Source organism: Alosa alosa, chromosome 20, assembly GCF_017589495.1.
Source record: "Alosa alosa isolate M-15738 ecotype Scorff River chromosome 20, AALO_Geno_1.1, whole genome shotgun sequence".
In the NCBI taxonomy this organism is placed as follows: Eukaryota; Metazoa; Chordata; class Actinopteri; order Clupeiformes; family Clupeidae; genus Alosa; species Alosa alosa.
In genome coordinates, this window is record NC_063208.1 from 1,050,941 (window position 1) to 1,075,940 (window position 25,000).

The following is a 25,000-nucleotide window of genomic DNA, read 5'->3' on the forward strand; positions in this document are numbered from 1 at the left end:
TCACATGGGACTCCAACACACCAAACCAACAAACAAAGACCTTAACTTTACACATGATGGCAGAGCTACTCTACAAACTGATAAACATCACAAAAGTCATAGTGAGGGTCATTAAAGTGATGACTTACGTTAACTCAAAGACGCACACAGAGCAGGACACACTGGAGTGCTGGGTTGAGATGAACAAAAGAGTAAACTGAGGGCGAGCAAACAATTTATCCTGGTCTGAGCCCCTGCTCCGGAGCTACAGGGTTTTCCCAGCAGGTAAACTGGGTGTGGTAAGGTGGCAGAGCCAAACAATCCAGCAATTTCTCCACAGCACTTTCACCTCAAGCCCTCCTTACACTGACAGACTTTGGAAAGATTTGCAAAGATTTGGAAAAGATTTTTGAAAGACTACAGTCTCAGACCCTCTCACATCTAAAGACAAATAGTAGAGTTTTAAGTCACAGACTATGATTTTGCAATGACTAGGGATCTTGCAGGGTCACTATTTACAAGACTGCAACACGATTCCTTTAAATTATTACCCATCGTGCAATAGATAAACAGGAACTGAAAATTATAGCCTACTAAACTCAAAGTTGTATTTTCGTGTTTCTGCAGCATTGTTTCATGCGTGACATCCTTAACCGATACAGAGTTGTTCTGTCACGTGGAAGAGCCGACTAAATATGTATAAGAAATGACAAATATTATAAGAATAACAAATAATTATAGGCTACAGCTGTGTCGGAGTCAATAAGATAAACAGCCTGTAATTATACAGTAGTACTTGCCTTGCACTACAAGTCCATATTGACAAGTAGCTGTAATGTTATAGTGTGTTAACCTCCACAACCCAACAGCATTCTAACACTAATGCTTCAAGTGGGATTTGAACTATCAACCTAAGGATCACCAGTTCAAGGCATTATCCCACTGAGCCACTGTCAATCCTACATGTTGGCCAGTCACATTCACATGGTGAAAATGTGTATTGGTAAACACACAACAAGAAAAACTCTAAGCATAGAGGGGCAATTAGACATTTGTAGAGATGAACACTAATAGATGAAATATAAATATGATAGACTTAATGATGAAGGAAAAATAGTAAACAAAGAAGTTCCCCTGAATGTCATAGTGTCTCGGCATTCTGATTCTTGGCAACTGATGAGTGTGAATGTTGATTGGCTGATGTCATTCAGGTGCTGTTCAATGGTGTGAATCTTAAATGACCAATAGCATGTGCAGCTTGATCCTTAAGTTCTAACGGGGATTCGAACACTCAACCTAAGAAACACCAGTATAAAGCATTATCCCACTGAGCCACTAACAATCATACACATTAGGCAGTCACATTCACATGGTGAAAATGTGTGTTGGTAAACACACAAGAAAAACTCCAAGCATACATTTGACAATAAAATGAAGGGCTTTCCTGAAAGAGTACACCTGAAATCTTTTTGAAATTCTGGGGTAATTAGACATTTGTAGAGAAGAACACTAATGGATGAAATATAAATATGATAGACTTAATGATGAAGGAAAAATACTAAACCACTGACAATCCTACATGTTTGGCAGTCACATTCACATGGTGAAAATGTGTGTTGGCAAACACACAACATCAAGAAAATTCCTAGCAATTTGACAATAGAATTAAGGGCTTTATAAAAAAGAGTACAGATCTGAAAATGTGCACTGTTAATGGTATCCACATAATGATGGTTGTATGGTTGTTCTCCAAGGAAAAACAATTACTCATATAGGAATATAGGTGATATAGGAGAAATGGGCTGAGTGGTCGAACTTTATTGGTCTATATCTCTGAAATGGAACAACATATCCAAATTATTTTGATAACTTTTGTGAGGCTTTGTCTAAACATTGTCTGTGAGAATTTTGGTGAAGATGTGATCATTTTTGAAGCCTGTGAAACTTTTTATGATGTTTGGCTTTTCTCTGAAATTGTGGCAAAAGTAAACATTTTTAGAGCATAAGACCAGGGTGAAAAAGATGCATCTAAATGTAGAGATTAATATGATGAAAGAATTTTGAGTCTAGGTCAATCTGGTAAGGAGAAATTAGCATAATTAACTTTTTTCCCCAATAGCGCCACCTTTTGGTGCAGTACCCCAAATTTTGGGTTATGGGTAGAGGGGGGTACTGGTAACCATACCTGAAAATTTGAAGAGTTTTGGAGTTACGGTTTAGGCTGCAGTATGACTTTTACAGAATTTTGGCCAAAAATGAACGGTACAGAAACAATAGGGGTCCTGCAGCTACGCTGCTCGGACCCCTAATAAAGTGCTTGATTTGTCATTTTAGACTGTATGGTTTCCATTTTTCTATGTCTATATTTTTCTAAAAAAAAGCTGCCAGATTTGTCAACCACAGAACATAAATCAGCAGAGGAAAATAACGTGGTGTCAGATGTTTCTGTTCTAAACGGCATCAACGTCAAAAGGTATAAAAACGTATCTCTCAAAGTTTTAAAATCTCTCCTTCAGGTAGCGCAGCACTCTCATATCGCTGTGATGCGTGTGTCCCACTGAGTGAGACAGACCAGACGCACACACAAACTGTTTGATAGCTGACGAACCACCATTGAACTGGATAATGATAACGTTAGCAAACGGCTCTAAACAAGTAAGGCATACGGTATGTCTGGTACATGATAAACGTTAACATAAATTAATATTCAACTACACGTCTCTCATTATTAAAGCTCTGATCACTGCGATGACAACTCCGCCCCGCTCGAAGGGAGAGGGGGAGGGAGATGCACACACCACACGCGTCCAAAACTCAGCCAGGTGGTCGCTGAATAAAACTCCCACAAATATCTCGGAACAACGTCGGCATTACTTAATCATATGATTGACCAGTGTTCGTAACAGCTACCGCTAACGCATGCATACGGATAGCCTACAACTTAGCTATTTGCAGCTCCCTAAATACAATGGCAAGCAGTTTTATAAAAGAGGCATTCAGGGAGGGAGACACACACACACACACACACCACACGCGTCCAACACTCAGCCAGGTGGTCGCTGAATAAAACTCCCACAAATACCACGGAACAAGTTGGCATTAGGCTACTTAATTATATGACCAGTGTTTGTAACAGCTACCGCATGAATATGGATAGCCTACAACTTCGCTATTTGCAGCTCCCTAAATACAATGGCAAGCAGTTTTATAAACGATCATTAAGCATTAAAAAAGTAGCCTACCTATCTATCATTCGTGTTTTCCATTTGGACCCACAAACCTGCCTCCACCTTAAAAGTGTATGGCAATATTTCAGCAGTCAAACAGTTAAAAGATGCTTTGAAAGTTTAAAGTTTACTGTTGTCTTGAAGAGCAGGCTTTCAGCACTCTGCTCGTGGGGGAGGGGCAGTCTGCACGTGAATTGCAGCGTCTCCAGCAACACAGAGCTGCCGTGGACGCCTGTATAATAATAATAACTAGAAAAGCATTTCCTGAAGGAAATACAGTGCATGAAAATGCAAAAAATATTATGTAAAATATCATACAGAGTAAAAACAAACTATATTGGTTGCTAGGTAGATGAGGTTTAATATAGTTGGAATGATTGAACGTTTAAATAAGTGGATACTTTAAATGGTTAAATTATTTAGGTAGATAGTTGACGATAACTGACACTTGGAATGGCTCTAATGTTTGCTAGCAGTTATGCTAACTATGTTAACAAAGATAATAATGTTAACCAAGTTACTATGCTAACTAGCATGCTAACAATATTAAAATGCTAACTATGCTAACCATGTGACTTAGCTAACTTATCTAATTATTTTTAGCAGTTATGTTAACTATGCTAACTAGTATGCTGACTATGCTAACCATGTTACTTAGCTGACTTAGCTAATCATTTTAAGCAGTTTTGGTAAAAATGCTAACTAGCATGCTAACTATGCTAACCATGTTACTTAGCTAACTTAGCTAATCATTTTTAGCAGTTTTGCTAAAAATGCTAACTAGCATGCTAACTATGCTAACCATGTGACTTAGCTAACTTCTATGCTAACCATGTGACTTAGCTAACTTAGCTAATCATTTTTAGCAGTTTTGCTAAAAATGCTAAATAGCATGCTAACATGCTAGCATGCTAACTATGCTAACCATGTTACTTAGCTAACTTAGCTAATCATTTTTAGCAGTTTTGCTAAAAATGTTAACTAGCATGTTAGCATGCTAACTATGCTAACCATGTTACTTAGCTAACTTAGCTAACTAGCTACAGTGGGTAGGAGTCATAGTTGATGACAAGTAACAGTTACAATGGCTGAACAGTTAAAAAGTTCAGTAGTTTAAAGGGTTGAATTGTTTAACAGTAAAATATTATAGTGAGGACTTTTATTTTGAAACAGTTTTTGGCAGAGGAAGCAGTTGAACAGGATGTGTAGTCTTAATAGGGCCAGTTTGTATGCTTAAAGCCTGAGACTGGCAGTTGGTCCAGGTGGCCCGAACACCTGCCATAGGATTCTAATTGCTGTGATGTCATAAAGGGCAATGTTAAGTCAATGGGGAAATTTTGATAGTTTTTAATTAATAGTTTAAAAAGTATAAAAGTTACAAAGATGAAAAATACAAAGCCCACATGTCCTAATTAAGACCTACGCGTCAATGTTTGAATGAAGTTTCTACGTTAAACGGTTGAAGCTGCAATAGCTGCGTTAGAAGAAGAATAATAATAACTAGAAAAGCATTTCCTGAAGGAAATACAGTGCATGAAAATGTAAAATTATGATGTAAAATATCATACTGAGTAAAAACAAACTATATTGGTTGCTAGGTAGATGAGGTTTAATATAGTTGGAATGACTGAACAGTTAAATAAGTGGATAGTTTAAATGGTTAAATTATTTAGGTAGATAGTTGACTATAACTGACACTTGAATGGCTCTAATGTTTGCTAGCAGTTATGCTAACTATGTTAACAAAGATAATAATGTTAACCAAGTTACTATGCTAACTAGCATGCTAACAATGTTAACCATGTGACTTAGCTAATAATTTTTAGCAGTTATGCTAACTATGCTAACTAGCATGTTAACATGCTAACTATGCTAACCATGTTACTTAGCTAACTAGCTACAGTGGGTAGGAGTCATAGTTGATGACAAGTAACAGTTACAATGGCTGAACAGTTAAAAAGTTCAGTAGTTTAAAGGGTTAAATTGTTTAACAGTGAAATATTATAGTGAGGACTTTTATTTTGAAACAGTTTTTGGCAGAGGAAGCAGTTAAATAGGGTGTGTAGTCTTAATAGGGCCAGTTTGTATGCTTAACAAACTATATTGGTTGCTAGGTAGATGAGGTTTAATATAGTGGGAATGACTGAACAGTTAAATAGGTGGATAGTTTATATAGTTAAATGATTTACTTGGTAGATAAGGTTTAATATAGTTGGAATGATTGAACGGTTAAATAGGTGGATAATTTAAATGGTTAAATTATTTAGGTAGATAATTGACGATAACTGACAGTTGGAATGGCTCTAATGTTTTCTAGCAGTTATGCTAACTATGTTTTCAAAGATAATAATGTTAACCAAGTTACTTAACTTAGCTAATGTTTTCATTTTTATTAGTTATGCTAACTATGCTAAGGTAAGCATATTAGCATGCTAACATGTTAAGTATGCTAACCATGTGACTTAGCTAACTTAACTAATTATTTTTAGTAGGTATGCTAACTATTTTAACTAGCATGCTAACATGCTAACTATGTTAACCATGTTACTTAGCTAACCTAGCTAATCATTTTAGTAGTCATGCTAACTAAGCATGCTAACATGCTAACCATATTACTTAGCTAACTTAGCTAATCATTTTTTACAGTTTTGCTAACTATGCTAACTAGCATGCTAGCATGCTATCTATGTTAACCATGTTACTTAGCTAACTTAGCTAATAATTTTTAGCAGTTTTGTTAAAAATGCTAACTAGCATGCTAACATGCCAGCATGCTAATTATGCTAACCATGTTACTTAGCTAACTTAGCTAATCATTTTTAACAGTTTTGCTAAAAATGCTAACTAACATGTTAACATGCTAACTATGTTAACCATGTTACTTAGCTAACTTAGCTAATAATTTTTAGCAGTTTTGTTAAAAATGCTAACATGCTAACTATGCTAACCATGCTAACTAACTACAGTGGGTAGGAGTCATAGTTGATGATAAGTAAGTTACAATGGCTGAACAGTTAAAAGGTTCAGTAGTTTAAAGGGTTAAATTGTTTAACAGTGAAATATTGTAGTGAGGACTTTTATTTTGAAACAGATTTTGGCAGAGGAAGCAGTTGAACAGGATGTGTAGTCTTAATAGGGCCAGTTTGTATGCTTAAAGCCTGAGACTGGCAGTTGATCCAGGTGGCCCGAACACCTGCCATAGGATTCTAATTGCTTAACGTCCGATTGTGATGTCATAATCATAATGTTAAGTCAATGGGAAATTTTGATTAGTTTTTAATTAATAGTTTAAAAAGTCTAAAAGTTACAAAGCTGAAAAATACATAGCACCCATGTCCTAAGTAAGACCTCCGTAACATAGTTTGAATGAAGTTTCTAATGCTAAACGGTTGAAGCTGCATTAAGTGCGCTAGAAGAAGAATAAGAACTAGAAAAGCATTTCCTGAAGGAAATACAGTGCATGAAAATGCAAAAATATGACGTAAAAAAATCCTACAGAGTAAAAACAAACTATATTAGTTGCTAGGTAGATGAGGTTTAATATAGTTGGAATGACTGAACAGTTAAATAAGTGGATAGTTTAAATGGTTAAATTATTTAGGTAGATAGTTGACAATAACTGACAGTTACTATGCTAACCACGTTACTCAGCTAACTTAGCTAATCATTTTTAGCAGTTTTGCTAACTATGCTAACTAGCATGCTAACAATGCTAACCACGTTACTTAGCTAACTTAGCTAATCGTTTTTAGCAGTTATGCTAACTATGTGAACTAGCATTTTAGCATGCTAACTATGCTAACCACGTTACTTAGCTAACTTAGCTAATCGTTTTTAGCAGTTTTGCTAAAAATGGTAACTAGCATGCTAGCATGCTAACTATGCTAACCACGTTACTTAGCTAACATAGCTAATCGTTTTAGCAGTTTTGCTAAAAATGTTAACTAAAGATGCTAACATGCTAACTATGCTTAACCACGCTACTTAGCTAACATAGCTAATCGCTTTTAAGCAGTTTTGCTTCAAAATGCTAACTAGCATCTTGCTAACATGCTAACTATGCTAACCACGTTACTTAGCTAACATAGCTAATCGTTTTTAGCAGTTATGCTAACTATGCTAACTAACATGCTAACTATGCTAGCATGCTAAGTATGCTAACCATGTTACTTAGCTAACTAGCTACAGTGGGTAGGAGTGATAGTTGATGACAAGTAACAGTTACAATGGCTGAACAGTTAAAAAGTTCAGTAGTTTAAAGGGTTAAATTGTTTAACAGTGAAATATTGTAGTGAGGACTTTTATTTTGAAACAGTTTTTGGCAGAGGAAGCAGTTGAACAGGATGTGTAGTCTTAATAGGGCCAGTTTGTATGCTTAAAGCCTGAGAATGGCAGTTGGGACAGGTGGCCCGAACACCTGCCATAGGATTCTAATTGCTTAACGGCTCTATTGTGATGTCATCAGCCCATGTTAAGTCTATGGGGAAATTTTGAACAGTTTTTAATTAATAGTTTAAAAAGTATAAAAGTTATAAAGCTGAAAAATACATAGCACCCATGTCCTAAGTAAGACCTACGTAACATAGCTTGAATGAAGTTTCTAATGTTAAACGGTTGAAGCTGCATTAAACGCGTTAGAAGAAGAAGAATAAGAAGAAGCCTAGGAAGAACAGTACAGTGCATTTTCATGCACTGTAATAAGCATAAGAACTAGAAAAGCATTTCCTGAAGGAAATACAGTGCATGAAAATGCAAAAATATGATGTAAAATATCATACAGAGTAAAAACAAACCATATTGGTTGCTAGGTAGATGAGGTTTAATATAGTTGGAATGACTGAACAGTTAAATAAGTGGATAGTTTAAATGGTTAAATTATTTAGGTAGATAGTTGACGATAACTGACAGTTGGAATGGCTCTGTTTGCTAGCAGTTATGCTAACTATGTTACCAAAGATAATAATATTAACAAAGTTACTATGCTAACTAGCATGCTAACATGCTAGCATGCAAACTATGCTAACCACGTTACTTAGCTAACTTATCTAATTATTTTTAGCAGTTATGTTAACTATGCTAACTAGCATGTTAACATGCTAACTATGCTAACTAACTGTTTTAGCTAACTGTTTTAACTAGCAGTTATTAACTAACTATTTTAAAGCTAAAATGCTAGCATGCTAACTATGCTAACCATGTGACTTAGCTAACTTAGCTAATCATTTTAAGCAGTTTTGCTAAAATGCTAACTAGCATGCTAACATGCTAACTATGCTAACCATGTGACTTAGCTAACTAGCTACAGTGGGTAGGAGTCATAGTTGATGACAAGTAACAGTTACAATGGCTAAACAGTTAAAAAGTTCAGTAGTTTAAAGGGTTAAATTGTTTAACAGTGAAATATTGTAGTGAGGACTTTTATTTTGAAACAGTTTTTGGCAGAGGAAGCAGTTGAACAGGATGTGTAGTCTTAATAGGGCCAGTTTGTATGCTTAAAGCCTGAGACTGGCAGTTGATCCAGGTGGCCCGAACACCTGCCATAGGATTCTAATTGCTTAACGGCCGTATTGTGATGTCATAATCATAATGTTAAGTCAATGGGAAATTTTGATTAGTTTTTAATTAATAGTTTAAAAAGTCTAAAAGTTACAAAGCTGAAAAATACATAGCACCCATGTCCTAAGTAAGACCTACGTAACATAGTTTGAATGAAGTTTCTACGTTAAACGGTTGAAGCTGCATTAAGTGCGTTAGAAGAAGAATAAGAATAAGCATATAAGAACTAGAAAAGCATTTCCTGAAGGAAATACAGTGCATGAAAATGCAAAAATATGATGTAAAATATCATACAGAGTAAAAACAAACCATATTGGTTGCTAGGTAGATGAGGTTTAATATAGTTGGAATGACTGAACAGTTAAATAAGTGGATAGTTTAAATGGTTAAATTATTTAGGTAGATAGTTGACGATAACTGACAGTTGGAATGGCTCTAATGTTTGCTAGCAGTTATGCTAACTATGTTACCAAAGATAATAATATTAACAAAGTTACTATGCTAACTAGCATGCTAACACGCTAGCATGCAAACTATGCTAACCACGTTACTTAGCTAACTTAGCTAATCATTTTTAGTAGTTATGCTAACTATGCTAACTAGCATGCTAACATGCTAACTATGCTAACCATGTGACTTAGCTAACTGTTTTTAGCAGTTATGCTAACTATGCTAGCTAGCATGCTAACTATGCTAACCATGTGACTTAGCTAACTTAGCTAATCATTTTAAGCAGTTTTGCTAAAAATGCTAACTAACATGCTAACATGCTAGCATGCTAACCATGTGACTTAGCTAACTTAGCTAATCATTTTAAGCAGTTTTGCTAAAATGCTAACTAGCATGCTAACATGCTAACTATGCTAACCATGTGACTTAGCTAACTAGCTACAGTGGGTAGGAGTCATAGTTGATGACAAGTAACAGTTACAATGGCTAAACAGTTAAAAAGTTCAGTAGTTTAAAGGGTTAAATTGTTTAACAGTGAAATATTGTAGTGAGGACTTTTATTTTGAAACAGTTTTTGGCAGAGGAAGCAGTTGAACAGGATGTGTAGTCTTAATAGGGCCAGTTTGTATGCTTAAAGCCTGAGACTGGCAGTTGATCCAGGTGGCCCGAACACCTGCCATAGGATTCTAATTGCTTAACGGCCGTATTGTGATGTCATAATCATAATGTTAAGTCAATGGGAAATTTTGATTAGTTTTTAATTAATAGTTTAAAAAGTATAAAAGTTACAAAGCTGAAAAATACATAACACCCATGTCCTAAGTAAGACCTACGTAACATAGTTTGAATGAAGTTTCTACGTTAAACGGTTGAAGCTGCATTAAGTGCGTTAGAAGAAGAATAAGAATAAGCATAAGAATAAGAAGCCTAGGAAGAACAGTACAGTGCATTTTCATGCACTGTAATAATAATAAAATGCCTTGGAATAACAGTACAGTGCATTTTCATGCACTGTAATAAGAAGCCTAGGAAGAACAGTACAGTGCATTTTCATGCACTGTAATAATAATAATAAAATGCCTTGGAATAACAGTACAGTGCATTTTCATGCACTGTAATAAGAAGCCTAGAAAGAACAGTACAGTGCATTTTCATGCACTGTAATAATAATAATAAAATGCCTTGGAATAACAGTACAGTGCATTTTCATGCACTGTAATAAAATGCCTAGGAAGAACAGTACAGTGCATTTTCATGCACTGTAAAAAGCCTTGGAAGAACAGTACAGTGCATTTTCATGCACTGTAATAATAATAATAATAACACCTTGGACTTATATAGCGCCTTTCATGGTACCCAAGGTCGCTTTACAACACATGGATGGGGGGACCTCACTAGTAACCACCACCAATGTGTAGCACCCACCTGGGTGATGCACCAGAACGCTCACCACACACCAGCTTGAGGTGGAGAGTGAGGGAGTGAATGAGCCAATTACAGTGGGGGATGATTAGGGGGCCAGATTGAATGAGCCAGGTTGGGAATTTAGCCAGGACACCGGGGAACCCCCTACTCTTTACGATAAGTGCCATGGGATCTTTAATGAGCACAGTGAGTCAGGACCTCGGTTTAACGTCTCACCCGAAGGACGGCATCTCCTACAGTGCAGTGCCCCCATCACAGCACTGGGGCATTGGGATCGATCTTTTTTGGCCAGAGGGAAGAGTGCCACCTACTGGCCACCCACCAACACCACTTCCAGCAGCAACCTAGTTTTCCAAGGAGGTCTCCCATCCAAGTACTAACCAGGCCCACACCTGCTTAGCTTCAGTAATTCAGCTAAGACAAGGTATCCATTGGTCAGGCTGCTGGCTTAAGGGGGCCTGTATGTAAATAATGCAGGGAAAAAACTGCAGCGGCTTATCGGCCGATGCCGATGCACGTAAAAAACGCAAATACCGGCCCGATATATCGGTCGATCCCTAGAGGCCGTTTACACGACGCCGCCGGGTGAATTTTCTCTTACCGCTTTCACACCTTTAACGACTCCGGCAAGAAAAAACCTTGCGTGTACACACAGAGGTGTAACCGGCTAAATGTGCTGTAGTGCATATGCCAGACCAGTCGATGGCGCCGCTGTGCAGAAGCTTCACGATAATTTCGCGTGAATCGCGTAGAAGAAAACATTGTTGAAACAGTTTGCTAAGCCGAGAGGAGTTGTGCGGGAGGAGGTTCGGCAGGTGGAGGATGGAATGGCGGCAACTGGAGGAAAGGAGCGTAGACGATTGTCTGTTGAGCGTGAGCTACAGACGGTTGGCAACAACTGGACTGTGAATGGTCAGAGGTCAGGAAATGACGGATCAGGAAGTGAGGATGGGGAGATGGATGTTGGACGCGGGAGTTTGGATGAGTGGAAAGTAATCAATAGGAAACGGAAAACTAAAGATAGAGACGAATCAGATTATAGTGACATTGATAAAGAAATAAAAACGGTGAAAAGGAGTGAAGATGAGTTCAAGGTGTTTATCAAATTGTTACAAGAGGGGACTACTTTTAACGAAAGTGGAGTCCAATCCAACTAACCAAAAGTCTGCATAAAGACATTGGGGAGGTAAGGAGCTAAACAATTGAGGAATGGTTCTTTACTGGTAATATGTAAAAGTGATGAACAACAACAGAAAGCAATAAAGACAAATAAACTAAATGGACAGCGAGTGAAGTGTTCAATGGCATATGACAAAAACTTTGTTAGGGGTGTGATCTCTGGGATTCCTCTAAGTGAGTCAGTGGATTCAGTAAAAGAAGGAATACAAAATGTTAAAGTAAGGGAAGCAAAGCGACTTAAAACAAGAAGGAATGGAGTTATATGTGACAGTCTATCAGTACTGTTAACTTTTGACGAAGCTAAACTCCCAGGAAAAGTCTTGATTGGTTACATGAGCTATGATGTCAAGGTTTACATTCCTCCACCACTGCGGTGTTTTAAATGTCAAAGATATGGGCATGTAGCGGTGATATGCAAGGGCAAACAAAGATGTAGCAAATGTAGTGGTGAACATGAATATGGAAAGTGTGAAGAAGGGGCAAAACTAAAATGTTGCAACTGTGGAGGAGAACATAGTGCAGCATATGGAGGTTGTGAGGCTAACAAAAGAATGCAGGAGGTACAGCGAATTAAAGTAGTCCAAGGGGTTTCCTATGCAGAGGCAACTAAGAAAGTCCCAAGAGGTGTAGGTGTATCGGTAGAAACAATAAAGGATGGGACTAAAGATGTAAAGGAATGTGTAAAGTGTGATCAACTAAAAGAAGATACGTTGATTGTGAGTAAAGGTGATTTTGTGCTCTTCATGGCTGAGATAATCAATTGCTCAGCACAGACCACTAGTAGAACTGAAAGAATTAAAATAATTGTAAAGTCAGCTGAAAAATACCTGGATGCAAAGGGAATGCCTTGGGAAAGAGTAAGAGATATTCTTAATGATGAAACACAACAATCACAGTCATGGAGTGGGCCTGTATAATGGTTTTAATTATACTTCAGTGGAATGCTAGGAGTTTAATTGCAAACGGCCAAGAATTCAAAAAATATGTTGAAAATTTACAAGAGAAAACCTAATATTATTTGTATACAAGAAACCTGGCTAGTGCCTAGGGTTGGATTTTGTAATAAAGGGGTATGACTCTATAAGAAGGGATAGGAAAATAGGTAAAGGAGGAGGAGTTGTAATTTTTTATACAAAGGGGACTTCAGTATAGAGAGGTAAAGAGGGGGAATGACTTGGAATACATTGCTACAGAAGTATGGACAAATGAAGATAATGTGACAATTATAAACTTTTATAACCCATGTAGACAAGTGGAGATAAGGCAACTGGAGGATATTTGGAAGGATTTGACAGGGAGAATTATCTGGTGTGGGGATTTTAATGCACATAGTACATTATGGGGAGAGAGGGATGATGGGAATGGAAATGTAGTCGAAGAATTTATGGAAGAGAAAGAGTTAGTATGTTTGAATGATGGATCTGGGACTAGAATAGATGTGGCAAGGGGTACAGAGTCAGCAATAGATCTAACTATTGTCACAAAACCATTGCAGATAGATGTGACTGGGAGGTAGTTAGGGAAAGCACAGTAGGAAGTGATCATTATCCTATTAGAATTCAGATAGGAGTGGAATTAAGAAATGAACATGACATAAGAGAAGAGATGGATTTTAGGAAAAGCAGATTGGGGTAAGTATAGAGGGGTAAGTGATGAATTGTTACTATCTATTGATAAAAATCAGGATATTGAGAAATTGTGTAATGAAATTGGCAGTGGAATAATTGTTGCAGCAGGAGTATCAATCCCAAAAACTAAGCCTAAGACGTTAACTAAAATAGTGCCATGGTGGTCTACAGAATGTAAGGAAGCAATTAAAGGTAGAAATAGAGCGTTTAAAGAGTTAAAAAGAACACATAATTTTCAGAATTTAGTTCAATATAAAAGATCTCAGGCAATAGTTAGGAAAACAATAAGACAAGCTAAAAAACATCATTGGAAAAAGTTCTGTGACTCTATTGGTCGAACTACTCCAGTGGAGAGAGTTTGGAATATGATTAAAAAAAATGAAAGGGAATGGAAGGGAATATGGATACCCAGTGTTGGTTGAGGGGCAAAGAACGATCACCAATAATAAGGAAAAAGCAGAGGTTATGGCTAAAACATTAGCCAAGGTGCACAGCTCAGGGAATTTAAATCAAGAAGAAAAAAGAGGTAGAGAAGTTACAATTGAAAAATATCGCAATGTGTTTGACATTGAGGATAGCGAAGAAGGGGTATTGGATGTGTTATTTACGAAATCTGAACTCAATAAGGCATTAAGTAAATTAGGTAAGTCATCTCCAGGGATGGATAAAATCTGCTATTCCATGTTGGAGAACTTAAGTGATAAGGGGAAGGAAGTTTTGTTAAGTCTATATAATAAAGTATGGATAGATGGCTGTATTCCTAGAACATGGAAGGAGTCTATAATTATTCCTATTAGGAAACCTGGGAAAGATCCTAAAATAGCAATTAACTATAGACCTATTGCATTAACATCCCAGATGGGAAAAACTATGGAAAGGATGATTAATGACAGGCTTACATATTGGGTTGAAACGAAAGGATTAATGAGTCATTATCAAAGTGGATTCAGGAAAGGTAGAGGCACCATGGATCCCATTGTATGCCTTGAAGATACAATAAGGAAGGCTCAAGTGAACAAAGAAAATGTAGTGGCAGTGTTTTTGACATTGAGAAGGCATATGATATGTTGTGGAAAGAAGGTATACTGATAAAGGTTAAAATATTGGGAATAAAGGGACGGATGTTCCAATGGATTAAAGGGTTTTGTCTAATAGAACAATTCAAATTCAAATAAATGGAGAATTAAGTGAGCAATACAGTGTGGAAAATGGTGTCCCACAAGGAAGTATTGTTAGTCCACTATTATTTTCAATAATGATTGATGATATTTTTAAAGACATACAAAATTCAGTTGGGGTGGCATTGTTTGCAGATGATGGAGCAATGTGGAAAAAAGGAAGAAATATAGATTTTGTGGTGGGTAAGATGCAACAGGCAGTGAACAGAGTCCAAGAATGGGCCCTTCAATGGGGGTTTAGGATCTCAATAGATAAAACAAAGACTTTATTCTTCTCTAGGAAGAAAATAAATGAAGATGTTAAAATCAAATTATCTGGGGCAGATTTAGAAAGAGTGGAATTCTTCAAATATTTAGGAATGTGGTTTGACAAACGATTAACTTGGACAATGCATATACAAAAAATATTGAGAAATGCAAGAAAGTGTTGAATGTGATGAGGTGTCTGCGTGGAGTTGAATGGGGAGCAAGTAGACCTGCTTTAAAAAGCCATTTATACAGGGCTGATGAGATCTGTATTTGACTATGGGTGTGTAGTGTATGGGTCTGCTGCTAAAAACATCACTTAAGAAACTAGATGTAATTCAGAACCAAGGTTTGAAGCTATGCTGTGGGCAATTAAGACCACGCCAGTGGCAGCCGTCCAGGTAGAGATGGGAGAGATGCCTCTCTATCTTAGAAGAGACCAGCTGTCTCTTGTGTATTGGACAAATCTAAGGGTCATAGTGAAAAACACATGAGTCAATCAGTCTTATGGCAGTGTCAAGAGAGAGAGAGTTACCTTATTAAAAGTTTTGGTTGGACAATAAAACAAAAGGTAATAAATATGGGAATCAGTGCTCTTGAAATAAGCCCTACAGTGGCATATCCTGTTGTTCCTCCTTGGCTGATGTCAGAGGTTCCAGTAGACTTGGGCTTATTAGAGGAAAAGAAGGATGTTGAAGTGGATCATTACAGGGTCCAGAGTTACATTGCGAGCAAATATAAAGAAGCAGTCATTTTATATACTGATGCATCTAAGCAGACTGATAAGAAAATGGGAGTTGCTTATGTTATCCCTCAATTAAACATTGAATCTGGAAAGAGAATCAATGATGATTTAGCTGTATACACAGCAGAAATTATAGGAATATGGATGGCCTTATTGTGGGTAGAGAGCAATAGACCTAAGCAAGCTGTGATTGCGTCAGACTCTAGGGTCTGACAGGACATAGTATATGAAGTAATGCAATTAGCCAACAATCTGCTTAAGTCTGGTATTAGTACTACATTTATATGGGTACCAGCTCATATAGGTGTAGGAGGTAATGAATTAGCAGATAAATGTGCAAAGAAAGCAGCAGGGAAGTCTGATATAGAGTTGAATATTAAATACAGCAAAGCTGAAGTCAAAAGTATAATCAAAGCTAAAATAAATGAAAAATGGCAATTTGTATGGGATAACGAACAGTCTGGAAGACACCTGCATAGTATTCAAGGAAAGGTGGGGAGGAGCAGGAATACATGCAGAAGCAAGCAAGAAGAAGATGTGGTGTCCAGAATGAGGCTAGGACATACAGGATTAAACAGAACATTAGTTACCATGAAAAAGCATGTTGATGGAATGTGTGAATATTGTAATAGTCAAGAGACCATAGAGCATGTAATTATGTTTTGTCCTGAGTACCATCAAGCCAGACAAAGATTTATCTCACAACTTGGTGAAATCCAGATGACATTAAATTTGAATGATATACTGCAAAGAGAATCAGGTGAAATTTGTTTTTCCTTTTTGTTTTCTTTTTTGAAGGTAACTGGGTTATTTAAAAGAATTTAGGAAAGTGTAGGATGACCATTTGATCCACAGACTCCAGTCCAGATGGTGGCGGTAATGCACCAAAAAGCTGGTTGCCAACCGCCATATAAAAAAGAAGAAGAAGAAGAAGAAGAAGTTTGCTAAGCCAGAGAATGTCTAATAAGTGCTCTGGTTAAGCAGTTGCGTGAAATAAGGAGACTACAGACAATTCGGTTTTCAATTCAACTGTTAAAGTTCATTTTCAAGGTATGTGACTGCTATGTGAAATTTCAAATGCTTAGCCTACCTACGCATTGCATTAGGTCTGAGCACCACTGGAGAAAACACTAACATGCAGTAAGCTAATGTTTAACTAAGTTAAGCTAACGTGTGCTTCTAACTTAGCCACTAAAGGCTGATAGGCTACATTGTGCACATAAATCATGACAGGGGAAAGAAAAACATTTTAATATGATAAATAAATGGTTTGGTTTGTTTTAACAAGCAACATGTCAGGTCGAGTGCCGTGGCTGAGTTGAGAGGTGGGGCTATGACGTCATAAAGTTGCCGGCTTCGCACCTACAGGCGTCTACACGGCGAAAGTTAGCCGGCGGTTTTTAAAAGTTCCCACTTCGGAAACCGGTTTCAAAAGCTATCGGTTTCAGTCTCCTAACCTGCCGGCGTCGTGTACATGCGTAACCGTTAACAAAACCTCACCGGTTTCACAAAAACCGGCGTCGAGTGCACGGCCCCCTAGTCATGAACATCCAATCACAGCTCAGCTGGGTGCCTCCCACCCCAGAGAAGTAAGAGACGTGAGTGTGTGTGTGTGTGTGTTTGTGTGGTGGACAGTACAGGCATACATAGAGCACCTACTGTGAAGGTACAACTGCTAGCCACATGTCCTACTTTTCCCTGAATTAATCAAATCCTGAATTGTCAAATATGGTGTGTGTGTGTGTGTGTGTGAACATATACGAACCATACAGATGCACACACACACACACACACACACACACACACACACACACACACACACATAGACAATGTGACAATGCTGTGAACCTCAGTCCCATCCAGCCAATACCTTAGCACAGTCCAGTCACACGCGCGTCCACTGAGCTCAGCCAATCACAGTCCAGTCACGCGGCGCGTCCACTGAGCTCAGCCAATCACAGTCCAGTCACACACGCCCGTCCACTGAGCTCAGCCAATCACAGTCCAGTCATGCGGTGCGTCCACTGAGCTCAGCCAATCACAGTTGCTGCCCAAAAACCTTGTCCAGTCATGCGGTGCGCCCCCTGCTGGGTTCAATTTACAGGAGCCATTACTGCAGTCTGTCGCCATGGCGATCTACTGTCCCCGTAAACAAACCTGACCATCAGCCATAATCACTTTGATTGTGCTGTACTACTAAAACACAAATACACACAGACACACACACACACACACACTTTCCTTTCTTTTGTGACTACTGTGTTATCTGTAACACTGTATCCAAACAGTCTAGTCATGCTAATACAGCTGAATTTGAATTTGAGAGAGAGAGAGAAAAAGAGAGATGAGAGAAAAGAGGAAGGGGGTAAAAGAGAGAAAAGAGGAAGGGGGGAAGAGAGAGAGAGATGAGAGAAAAGGTGGAGAATAGCTGCTAAATTTACGGGCTGCTGAAATGACTGTCAAAGTTTACCGTTTTTCTCGATTTAATGCTTGTGTCAACTCTGCATCACGTTTTCAAAACAGTTAACACCCGTGTCTGAACAAAAGCACTCTGACCAAAATGACACATTTTGCTTGCAAAAGGCTCTCTCAAATGAGAGTGGCTCTCTCAACATTTTGCCTTCAAACAACACATCCTGTCGTCAAATCCCTGTGTGATTTCAATCAATCATTACACACTGGACAACAAAATGCAAAATCTAGTTCTCAAAATGAGCATTGTTGCTGTTCCATTTCTTTCTCATTTTTCTGGTATCAAAAAAATCTGTGAAAAGACAAAATGTACTGAATAAAAAATAATTATATTCATTCCTCCCAAGATGTGACTGTCATTGACATGTAAGACCTACAGTAAGCACCTAGACAAGACACATTTCATTGAACTACAACATGTCATTTTTCATCAAAATAGACCTACAGTAAACAAACACCTTTTCTACTGTTTTCAATACAGCACTTTGTCTAAATGTGCATTAGATCCATATTGCACATAGCAACACAGGACAGAACAGGTTAATCTCTTATGGATAAGGAATGATACACACACACACACACACACACACACACACACACACACACACAGAACAGGCATGGCATCTCTTATGGATAAGGAATGATTGCTGATTGAAGAATTGTGCAAAGGAGTTTCACACAGGTGTATCAGAGATTAAGACTTATGCAAGGAATCTCTACCACCTGTGAAAAGATGTTTTCCTTTTGTTTAGCACGGGAAAACCAAAAGAGTTTCGGGCTTTTGAATGACATCTGTGTTAACTGTTTTGCAAAAAGGTGTGAGAAATATGTGAACCCAATGAAAATGTGTGAACACATTCACAAGAGATGACTTCTGCTGTGCAAAGAAGGTGTTCATGAAGACCAGGTGGATTCCAGTTTCTTTATAGACAGGTGATATTTTTGAGATATGTGCTTCCTAGAGGCATTTTTTAGTAAAAGTTGGGAACAGGACTTTTTAACATAATTAAGGTGTGCTGAATCCAACTAGCCCTGTTCCCAAGCTGAATTTTGAGTTTATGACCATCGAATTAGCGTAAACAAAATGGTTGCCACAATGGCGATTTTGGGCACTTTCATTGGGCGGATTATTATACCATGTAAATTAATTCATATTGTTCACAGAAATATCCCTTGGCCAATAGATCAAGGATACAGGCTGTGAAAAAAAGAAAAAAAAATCTAGTATTATGCCTATGCTAATTACCTGAAAAAACCTTTGAAAATTGTAATTGTTAAAATTTTATAACTGAGCAGGCACATGGTATTTGACGAATGAGACTTATGTTTTTTGAGGGTCAAGAAAGATGTGTAGTAATGAAATGTAAAGTTTAAAATTGTGGCTTACTGGTTAGGTCTTCGGGCTTGAAACCAAAGGGTTGCCGGTTCGATCCCCGACCAGTAGGAAATATGTGGGTGGTGGAAAGGTTGAGCACTAGTCTCCCATGCCCACATCCATGGCTGAAGTGCCCTTGAGCAAGGCACCTAACCCCTCACTGCTCCCCGAGCATCACTGTAGCAAGGCAGCTCACTGCTCCAGGTTAATGTGTGCTTCAATGTGTGACCTGTGCGTTCACTAATTCACGGATGGGATACATGCAGAGACCAAATTCCTTGTATACCCAAGTATACTTGGCCATAAAACCTGATTTACATTACATTTACATAATTGAAGCGAATTGGGTTGGTAATGTATGTAGTCTCGGAGTAAGTTACACAGGCCTTTACCCATTTCGGTAACACTTTACTGTAAGGGTACATTAATTAATTCATGATTTATGTATTCATTCATTAATATCAAATGAATCATCAGGAATTTACTGAGTTCATAGTTGTGACCTCATACATGAACACATTACTTAAGTATTAGGTACGGTGGGCACATCATTATGAATTATGATGTATTAACCATGATCATGACTTTATTTTTCTGCCAAAAATGTGGTCATCACTGCTCAAATTCTGATTTGAACATAACTTTGGAGTTCTCTAAACACATGTCATTATTCATTACTTTATTTGAGGGGCCACAGACATGATGAATGCATGAGCAATTATCCTAAAATTCATGTAATCGTGATGATCATGCTTAAGAAATCATAAATCATAATGATATACCCATCACACCTAATGCTTTAGTTGATGTGTTGTTCATACATGAGGTCATCATGAATGAGAGTATATGAATTCATGTCAATTCCTGATGATTCATAGGATATAAAGAAATGAAGTAATGCATAAATCATGAATTAATTAATGCATGAATTCAAGATAATTCATGTACCTTTACCATAAAGTCACCCATATTTCTTCATAACATTTGTTTTAGTAAAATGATTGCATGTCCTGTGAATTAATAGCTAGATGAACAACTTTATAACTAGTGCAAGTTCAAGTTCAAGTTACTTTATTTGTACCCAGAGGTAGATTTTGTTTGCCGTATAGAGTGCTTCAAGAGAATTTCCTAGGCCCCAGAACAGGAGCACAGAGGATGCCATTTCTACAGCACTTCACTCTGCCCTGTCCCACCCGGACAACAGCAACACCTGTGTGAGAATGCTGTTCATTGACTTCAGCTCAGCATTCAACACCATCATCCCCTCCAAACTGAACATCAAACTCAGTGAACTGGACATCAATACCTCCCTCTGAAACTAGATTCTGGACTTCCTAACCAACAGACCGCAGTCTTAGATTAGATAACCTCACCCACTCAACCCTCACCCTGAACACTGGTGTGTGCTGAGCCCTCCTTTACTCCCTCTTCACCTACAACTGCATACCTGTACATGGCTCTAACACCATTGTCAAGTTTGCAGACAACACTACAGTGATTGCCTTCATCAGCAACAATAATGAGACAGCCTGAAGGGAGGAGGTCCAGCACCTAACATCGTGGAGCACCGACAACAACCTGGCTCTCAACACCAAGAGGACCAAAGACCTCATTGTGGACTTTAGGAAGTCAAAAGCTAGCACACAAAGCCCCATCCTCATCAACAGGACTGAGGTGGAGCATGTCACCAGTTCATGTTTCTGGGTGTCCACCTCTCTTGGACCCTCAACACCTCTACCTTGATCAAGAAGGCTCACCAGCATCTCTTCTTCCTGAAGAGACAGTATGGTGGCAACTGCTCTGCCTCCGACCGGAAAGCACGGCAGAGGATGGTGAAAACTGCTCAACGCATCACTAACGCCCCGGTGCCTCCTTGCCTGTGCTTGTTGAGGTGTCAATGTCGATGGCAACCTTCACAGGGACAACAAGGAGGCGAACATCGAACATTTTGCCCCTATCCCACCCATAGTATTCTATTTATATTTATAAATGTACACACTTTATTACACTTAAACATAGCAATATTCTACTGATATTTCTATGGTTGTTCGTGATTAGTTCAAAGGAACTCCAATGATTTTAAACTCCAAACATGTGTCCACCCACCACGAAGAAGATGTTTAACAATGAAGTCAGGCCACACTCTTTGCCAAAGAGGACCGTAAACATAGTCAAGAGTATAATAAGGTGATAATAATGCTAATTAGCATAATAATTGTTTTTTTTGCATTTTTATATTTTTCATAGCCTTTACTTTTTATTTATTGCCCACAGGAGATTTCTGAGATGCACAGATGTGAACAATATTAATTTATTTACATGGTATAATGATGCCCGTCTGAAGAAAGTGCCCAAAATCGCCATTTTGGCAGCCATTTTGTTTATGCTAATTAGATGGTCAAAAACTCAAAATTCTGCTTGGGAACAGGGCTAGTTGGATTCAGCACATGTTAATTATGATAAAAAGTCCTGTTCCCAACTTTTACTAAGAAATGCCTCTAGACCCATATACGAGGACTTTTTCTTGAAATAGCACTTGTCAAAGCAATCGAGAAAAACGGTAATGAGTGGGAACTGTGTGTGTGTGTGTGTGTGTGTGTGTATTTGTCTGTTATGGTGTGTGTGTGTGTGTGTGTGTGTTTGTTGAAGGTGGAACAGTGCCAGACCATTGAGCAGTTTAAGCATAGTGGCACAGACACACACACACACACACACACACAGACTTTCCTTGATTCTCTCTCATAAGTGTCTCATAGTGGAGAGAGAGAAAGAGGAGGAACAAGAGAGGGAGGGAGAGAGAGAGAGAGAGGGAGAGAGGGAGAGAAAGAAAGTGAGTAAGAGAGAGAAAGAAAGAAAGAGAGATAGAGGGAGGGAGGGAGGCGGAGCAGCTCAATGGAATGGCGGCCAAGAGCCCTTTTCCCAGCGTGGAGTAGCCAAGACTCCTCATCCAGCCAAGAATAGCACTGCTGTCTTCAAACACTCCAGCCACACACACACACACACACACACACACACACACACACACACACACACTCACTCACACACACACACACACACACACACACACACACACACACACACACACACACACACACACACACACACACACAATGTGGGGGGGGAGATTTACTCAAGCATACACACACACACACACACACACACACACACACACACACACACACACACACACTCACTATCACACACACACACACACACACACACACACACACAGACACACACACACACTCACACACACACACACAATGTGGGGGGGGGAGACTTACAAAGATTTACTCAAGCATACACACACACACACACACTCACTATCACACACACACACACACACACACACACACACACACACACGCACAGACACACACACACACACATACACACACATGCTACTATAAACAGATAAAAGCCAAACTTCACATGCACACAAACTTAACACACTCCCTGAACTCCTTCATTTCTGAGCAGGCATCTGTGGGGGCAGCCCTAGAGCACCATGGCTGAGGACCCCTGAGAGAGTTAGAACATGGGATGTTCTCTAGAGCTACACACACACACACACACACACACACTGTGTGAGATTGAAGAGCTGCTGGAAAAATAACTGTGTGATGTAGTAACAGGAGAGATGAGAAGTAAGTAAGTAAGTATATATATGTGTGTGTGTAATGATATAGTATATATACTCTTTTGATCCCGTGAGGGAAATTTGGTCTCTGCATTTATTCCAATCCGTTAATTAGTGAAACACACTCAGCACACAGTGAACACACAGTGAGGTGAAACACACACTAATCCCGGCGCAGTGAGCTGCCTGCATCAACAGCGGTGCTCGGGGGGGGAGGGAATGGTTAGGTGCCTTTCTCAAGGGCACTTCAGCCGTGCCTACTGGTCGGGGTTCGAACCGGCAACCCTCCGGTTACAAGTCTGAAGTGCTAACCAGTAGGCCACATCTTGTGTGTGTGTAAAGGTAAATAGCAGGGCAGTCTTGGCGTCAAGTGTGTGTGTGTGTGTATATGTGTCGCTTATACAACACGCCTGCTCCTCATTCAGGTCATATCCAGTCTGACAATGAGCTCACAGCGTGTTGATGTACCAACCTCCACACATGCCAACACTCGTTAGGATCACACACACACACACACACACACACACACACACACACACACTGCCTCTCTATCCCCTTTCATACTGTTAACAGAGAAAACACACATCACTCCTGAATCAATAAAACAGACAACACGCGCACACACATTTGTACTCAGCCTGCAGGACTTTACCCTGTGTGTGTGTGTGTGTGTGTGTGTGTGTGTGCGAATGTGTGAATGCACTATACAGTATTACGAAGGAATTAAACATGTCAGGGAGCTCACTAAAGCAGAGGAGATAAGTTTAATCAGTGTGCTAGATGACAGCACACACACACACACACACACAGTCAGTGGAGGGGGGGGGTGGGGGGTTATGTAAAAATCAAACCCTCTCTGTTTATTCTCTTATCTCTCGCTGATCTCTAGTTCTCTCTCTCTCACCATCTCACCATCTCTCTCCATCTCTCTCTCCATCTCTCCATTTCTCTCTCACTCTCTCTCTTCATCTCTCCCTCTCTCCTCTCTCTCTCATCTCTCTCCATCTCTCCCCATCTCCCCCCCCCTCTCTCTCTCCCTCCTCTCTCTCTCCCCATCTCTCCCCCATCTCTCTCCATCTCTCCATCTCCATCTCTCACTTTCTCTCTCTCTCTCTCCCTCTCTCTACCCTCTGCAGACTGCTGTTCCTCGGTGTTGGGTCTGTTTCGAGATGGCAGCTACTGACCTACCTCATTAAACAACACCAGACGTACACACACACACACGTACTTACACACACAGACACTCACACACGCACACACACACCCTACCTCATTAAGCAGTTCTACTCCCCCTCCCGAGCCTTAGCGAGTGGTATGGCCCATGGGGGATCTTCACAGTCACAGCAGCCTCACGGAGCCCCAGCTCTACCTGTGAACACACACACACACACACACACACACACACACACACACACACACACACACACACACACACACACACACACACACACATGTGTCAAAAGGATATCACAGAGGGAATATTTACATGTGGGGACAGAGCTGACACACAAACCTGCCCACATACACACACACACACAGACGAAGATGTACAGGCAGAGAAACAATCTCTTACACTCACACACACACACACACAAGCATCAGCAATGCACCAGAAGTCAGTGGGGCATTCTTTGAATACACACACACACCGCCCCCACACATTGATCCAGGCTTTCACAAGCAACCATTTACACTCCCTCTCACATCTCATGTGAGTGATACTAACAGGTCTTAGTGAGTGCACACACACACTACACACACACACTACACACACACACACACACACACACACACACACACACATACTGTTAAAACCACCAAGTATGTCTACAGTCCTACTTCAACACGGTCTGTTCCCGTAAGTGCTGATGTGAGTTACAGTTTTTTTTCAATTGCTTAC

The 25,000-nt window shown here is 39.2% G+C and overlaps 1 long non-coding RNA gene across 1 annotated transcript in view; it reads right to left on the minus strand.

Annotated features, from left to right (window-relative positions):
* The window catches only part of LOC125285063, a 131,126-nt gene that overhangs the window by 11,917 nt on the left and 94,209 nt on the right, over positions 1-25,000 (minus strand). The window contains exon 3 of the long non-coding RNA XR_007191977.1: positions 24,370-24,469. This is a non-coding gene — a long non-coding RNA (uncharacterized LOC125285063). The remainder of the gene's footprint in view (positions 1-24,369; positions 24,470-25,000) is intronic.